This window comes from Mirounga leonina, unplaced genomic scaffold (genome assembly GCF_011800145.1).
Source record: "Mirounga leonina isolate KUSES-001 unplaced genomic scaffold, KU_Mleo_1.0 Mir_129, whole genome shotgun sequence".
Lineage (NCBI taxonomy): Eukaryota > Metazoa > Chordata > Mammalia > Carnivora > Phocidae > Mirounga > Mirounga leonina.
In genome coordinates, this window is record NW_023270323.1 from 6,101,644 (window position 1) to 6,108,415 (window position 6,772).

The following is a 6,772-nucleotide window of genomic DNA, read 5'->3' on the forward strand; positions in this document are numbered from 1 at the left end:
ATCCTGGAGTCCCGGGATCGAGTCCCGCATCGGGCTCCCTGCTCGGCAGGGGGTCTGCTTCTCCCTCTGACCCTCCCCCTCTCATGTGCTCTCTCTCTCTCTCTCATTCTCTCTCTCTCAAATAAATAAATAAAATCTTTAAAAAAAAAATGTAGCCCACTCTCCTGGACCTTTCTCATTAGGAAGAAAATATGCTTTAAGCTGCTGAGGGAAGGATAGCAGACTGTCTTGTTAACTAGGGACCAGGCCAAGATTCAATGCTTCTATTGAAGCAGAACTAATCAACTTCTGGGGAAGTGCCAGTAAACTTTCCTTCTTGACACCAGAAACCAAGAAAAGATCACTGCTTCTGGTAGAGTGATAGACCAAGATTGTCTGCCCCAGTGGGAGGGATGAAAGAAAACCTTTATGGGTCACAATCCTGTGCCAGAGATATCCTATTGCTGGGATAAGGAGAGGCAAAAAGTATCTCCCCTATTTAAGAACCTCCAGATATAAGTCTGAATATGGCTGTCATTGGGATGAGAAGGTCAAGAATAATAACAAGGCCCCCTTCCTGATGCTTGGGCACACGGGTATTATCTAAGACCAAGCTTACACAAGAAGAAGCAAAAACTCACTCCCTGTCCCACCATGAACCTAGCATTACGTAATAAGCAATAGAAGGCTACCACTATTAGAGAAAAAGGAGTGTGGAGAGAAACCTTCTATTTGACAGTTGTGTAAGAGATCCTGAAAACTGAGAATAAAGCAGAAAAACTGAGAAAATCTTCTAGCACCACAAGGCTCACCCTAATCATATAGTTCAGACATCCCACCACTGAAGAATTCAAAGGACAATAATATCAACAACAAAACCCAAACCCAACTGTATTATTCACTACTATTGTAACAGAAGAGTTATATTCATTTCTAGCAATCAATACTCTTCACCTCTTCCTACTGTTCTTCAATTGACAGTGTTCAGTATTCATTCAAAAAGACAAAATAGCAAGAAAGAAAAAGCCATTGTCCAGAGATAAAACAATCAACAAAGCAGTTTGAGCAATTACACAAATGTTGAAACTATCAGTCAAGGGCTTTATAATTATAATGACTACTATTTAATGTGTTAAAGGATATAGTAGTGAAGGTGAAGAACACACATGGAGCACGTGAGGAATTTCAACAAAAGATGGAAACTATTAAAATGAGTTAAATAAAATCTTCCCTACCCCCCCAAAACACCATGATATCTAAGATGAAGAATTACTATGACAGTCTTAACATATCTGAGCAAGAAATTTTTGAACTTAAAAGTAACTTGATATAGGGGCGCCTGGGTGGCTCATTCGTTAAGCGTCTGCCTTTGGCTCAGGTCATGGTCCTGGGGTCCTGGGATCGAGCCCCGCATCAGGCTCCCTGCTCAGCGGAGAGCCTGCTTCTCCCTCTCCCACTCCCCCTGCTTGTGTTCCCTCTCTCACTGTCTCTCTCTGTCAAATAAATAAATAAAATCTTTTAAAAAAAAAAGTAACTTGATATAAAATATTCTAAATGAAACATAAAGAGAAAAAGGAATAAAGAGAAAAAAAAACCTGAGAGAGTATCTAGGAGCTATGGAACAATATCAAATGCTCTAACATGTGTGTGCTTTGATTTATAGAGGAAAATAAAGAGAAAGAGGAAGAAGTAATACTAGAAAAAATCATAAAGGATAATTTCCAATATAATGAAAGACAATAAACCAAAGATCAAAAATCTCAGAGAATTCCAAGCAGGATATTTAAAAAGTTAAAAACACAAAAAATACCTAAAAAAACATGTCATAGTTAAACACCTGAAAAACAAAAATAAAGAGCCAATCTTGAAAGCAACTGGAGAAAAAAAGGAAACATTGCATACAAAGGAATAAAGAATTAGGGCATACTTCCCATCAAAAACTATGCAAGCCAGAAGACAATGGAGTAACATCTGAAAAGTACTTAAAAAAATTTTTTTTGATCAATTAAAACATTAAGCCCAGCAAAATCTTTCAAAAATGAAGATGAAATAGACTTTTCAGACAAACAAAAGCTAATAGAATAATTTCCATAAGACCCCCATTACAGGGGGGCACCTGAGTGGCTCAGTCAGTTGAGCCTCCAACTTTTGGTTCTAGCTCAGGTCATGATCTCATGGGTTGTGAGATCAAGCCCCACATTGGGCTCCATGCTCAGTGGGGAGTCTGCTTGAAGATTCTCTCCCTCTGCCCTTCCCACACGGGCACATGAGCACACTCTCTCTAAAATAAATAAATAAATCTCTTATAAAAATTGAAAAAAAAAGACCTCCATTATAAGAAATCTTAAAAGTAGATCTTTAGGATGAAGATGTATGATACAAATAAAAATTTGGATTATAGAAAGAAAAGCAAGAGAAGTAGTAAAATAAAGTAAATATAAATGATATATTTTCTCTCCTTTGTAATCTCTTTAAAGACAATTGACTATTTCAAATAAAAATGATAGCTGTAAAATTTATGACCAATGTGGAAGTAAAATGTATGACAAAAGTAGCACAAAAGATAGAAGGGTGAAAATGAAACATAATATACAATTTTTTAAGGTATGTTGTGGTAAGTTAAATGTAATATTATAAATGAAAAAGCAATCAATAAAGCAGTTTTAAAAGAGGTACAACTAATAAGCCAAAATTGGAGATAAAACATAATCATAAAAAATAATTATTTAAGTTGACAAAAGGCAGGAAACTATGAGAAAAAAGGAGCAATGAACTGAAAAGACAGAGAGAAAAATCAGTAAAATGAAAATTCCACTACATCAATAATTATATTAAACAAAATTTATAAAACAGAATGATTATAGAAAAATAAAAATTAATAAAACATGACTTAATTAAACACAAACGATTAAACAAAAGGTTGAAATTCTTAGATTGAATAAGAAAGCAAGTTTCACTACATGCTGCTATCTGTAAGAAATACACTTGAATATATCAATATAGATAGATTAAAAGAAAAGGATAGAAAAAGATATACAAGCATTAATCAAAAGAAAGCTGAAGTTGGGACACCTGGGTGGCTTAGTCGTTAAGCGTCTGCCTTCAGCTCAGGTCATGATCCCGGGGTCCTGGGATCGAGTCCCGCATCAGGCTCCCCGCTCAGTGAGAAGCCTGCTTCTCCCTCTCCCACTCCCCCTGCTTGTGTTCCCTCTCTCGCTGTGTCTCTAAAAAAACAAAAAAGGAAAATTAAAAAACTTTTGAACAACTTCTGTATCAAAGAAGACAAACAAATTATGAAATATTTTAATTTAATAAAAATGAATATAGAAGATAGCAAAATTTGTGCGGCAGAGTTAAAGCATTGCCTATATGAAAACTAGAGCACTAAAGAAGTGAGAATGGCATTAAATAAGTAATCTTTTATCTCAAGATACTAGGGAAAAAAAGAGCAGATTAAAACCATAGCAAGCAGAAGGGAGTAATTTTAAAAAAGGATGAAATCAATGAAATTTAAAAAGAAAAAAATAAAAATAAAATAAAGCTTGTTTTTTGAAAAAAAATCAATAAAATTGGTAATCAACTAGCCATGCTGATAAAGAAAAAAAGCAAAGCACACATTACAAATGTTCAGAATCTAAGAGGAGAATTACTAAAGATGCAATAGACATTTAAAGGAAGAGAAAAGGAATGTTATTTTTTAAGTTTTATGTCAATAAATTTAATTTGAAAATACATGCAATGGAGAAATTCCTTAAAAGAAACAAATTTTGAATTTTGATAAACTGTAGTATATCTAGGCATTGGAATATTGTTCATTGCTAAAAAGGAATGAGCTAACTAGTCATGAAAAGACATGAAAGAAACTTAAATGTGTATTACTAATGAAAGAAATCAATCTGAGAAAGCTACATACTGTATGATCCCAACTATATGACAGTCTAGAAAAGAGGAAACTATGGAAACAACAAAATGTCAGTAGTTGCTAGGGCTTAGATGGGAGGGACAGGTGAATAAGGGTGGCCAGAGGACTTTTAGGGCATTTAAACTATTCTGTAAAATGCTATTATGGCTGATAAATGCCATTATACATTTGTCAAACCCATAGAAAGTACAACAATAAGGGTGAACACTAACATAAACTATGTACTTCAGGTGATTATGATGTGTCATGTGGGTTTATGTTTTGTCACAAACATACAGTTGTGGTGTGGGTGTTGATAATGGGGGAGGCTGTATATGTGTGGGGTAGGGAGTATATGGTAATTCTCTGTACTTTCTACTCAGTTTTTCTATAAGCCCAAAACGATTCTAAAAAAAATAAGTTCTCATAATGTAAAAAATGGTCAAAATAAATATTTAAAGAGACACTTTACCAGAGAGCTGAAAGGCAAATAAGCACTGAAAATGTGTTCAATATTTTTAGTTATTAAGGAATTGTAAATTAAAACAATAATTAGATATTTCTATATACCTATGAGAAAGGCTCAAATTTTTAAAAAGAAGGGGGTGGCAAAGAAAGTGTTGACAAAGATGTGGAGTAAGTGGAAATGCCATATATGCTGGTAGGAAAGCAGAGTGGTACAGTCACTTTGCAAGAGTTTAGCAGTTTCTCATAAACATACAATTTCCACTAGACATAGCATTCTCACTAAGTAGTTACCCAAGAGAAATGAAAGCACATGTCCAAAATTAGACTTGTGTATGAATATTTACAGCTACTTTATATGTAATTGATCAAAATTGGGAACAACCCAAATATCCCCAAACCAGTGAATACGTAAACTGTTGTACATCCATACAAATAAAAGGAAACAAATTCTTGATACATGCAGTAGTATAGATGAATCTTGAAAGCATAGGCAGAGGAAAAAAGCTAGACACAGAAGGCTATATACTGTATGATCTATTGATATTCAGGGAAAAATTAAACTATAAAGACAGAAATCAAAGTTTCTGGGAACGATCAGAGACTGGGATTGATAGGAAGAGGTTATCTACAAAGGGGCAAAAGGAATCTTTTAAGGGTGATAGAAATGTTCTTTCTTAATGGGATATAAATGTTCTAGTACCATTCCCAATATGGGGAGGGGTGCCCCATAACAACAAGCAATTCTCAGGACACCTGCTGGGATCCCTACAATTCAACTCAATTCTGATACTATCTACTTGGAGATAGCATTGGATTCCACAGGTTAAGGGCTCAGGCCTACAAGACTGCCACCTAAATTCCCGTGCATACACTTCAGGTGCAAGTCTCAAGTCCAGGTTGTTACCTATACTTCTGACCAACTGGTTATAAATCAGAGATTCCCAAGATGGCCTCCTCAAGTTTGATTAATGCTCTAGAGTAGCTCACAGAACTCAGAGAAACATTCTACTTACTAGATTACTGGGTTATTAACTAGGATACAACTCACTAACAGCCAGATGGAAAAGATGCATAGGGCAAGGTATAAGGAAAGGTCTTGGAGCTTCTGTGCCACTCTCCCCAAATCTATATATGTTCACCAACCTGTTCTCTAAAACCCTGTCCTTTTAGGTTTTTATGGAGGCTTCAGTACAGGGTCATGATTAATTAAATAATTGGTCGTTGGAGACTGATTTAACCTCCAACTTGTCTCCCCTCTCTGGAGTTCGAGGAGGTACTGAAAATTCTAACCCTTTAATCACTTGATTGGTCCCCCTCGCAACTGCCCCCATAAATTACCTCATTAACATAACAAAACAACCTTTCCTCCCACCACAGGAAATACCAAATGTTTTCGGAGCCCTGTGCCAGGAATGGGGTGGAAGACCAAATTTATATTTCTTATTATAAATCACAATTATCACAAGGTGATTACAGGATTGTATTTATTTGTAAAAACTCATCAAACTATACACCTAGAAAGGGAGAGTTTATCTACATGTAAATTATGCCTTAATAAACCTGACTTTCAAAATGAAATATAGTGCATGAAAACTCATTCTTTATTGTAATATTGCAAAAATTTGAGCATGAATAAAATGCCAAGTTAATCCAACAGGCAACCGGCACATTCCAACTAGACAGACAAACGCTGTTTCTAAGGTAAGTTTGATTGGTTGATTTTTTCCTTCATTAATCTTGATGTATCTTCCATATTTAGTTAATTTGATCTAATTTTCTACTTTTATTAGAAGTCCACTTCTATAGAGGCTATTGAATTTTTTAGAAAACATCTAATTTTCTAGAAAAAATTATTATTCTCCCCACTTTCCCCAACATAATTCCATAGCAAGAGAAACTAAACATTTATTAAAACCCTTTGTCAATTAAATAGGTCTAAAAACTGTCACAACCTTACTACATATATTAATGTCTTTTCACAAATACATACTTTACATTTCATTTTCTATTTTAATTTAGCACTAGTGTCGAGAGTCATTAGAAAAAAAAAAGTTCACCATCTTCCAATTGTATTTCAGTTGAAATCAATCTTCCATACACATTCTGAGATAATAAACTTTGGCAATGATATTAGGCCTATGGAAGTTAAGTGTTGAGTTAAACAAACACCTTATGCCCTACTCACAATGACCACACACAGAATTTAGTGAGTTTCTGAAAAAGCAAATTGAAAATGTCTTAATGTATGTTTATTATCACCAAATGAATAGACATTTTTTATTATGGCCATGCATTCCTTTTTTCATAGTTGTGTAGGCTTAATTTTCTTCATGTTTCTGTTGTCAAGAACTGAACTCTGTTCTTTAGAGTCAAAATACAATGCAAAGACAGAGTGTAGGATAGAGGAACAGTATCTTTATTGCT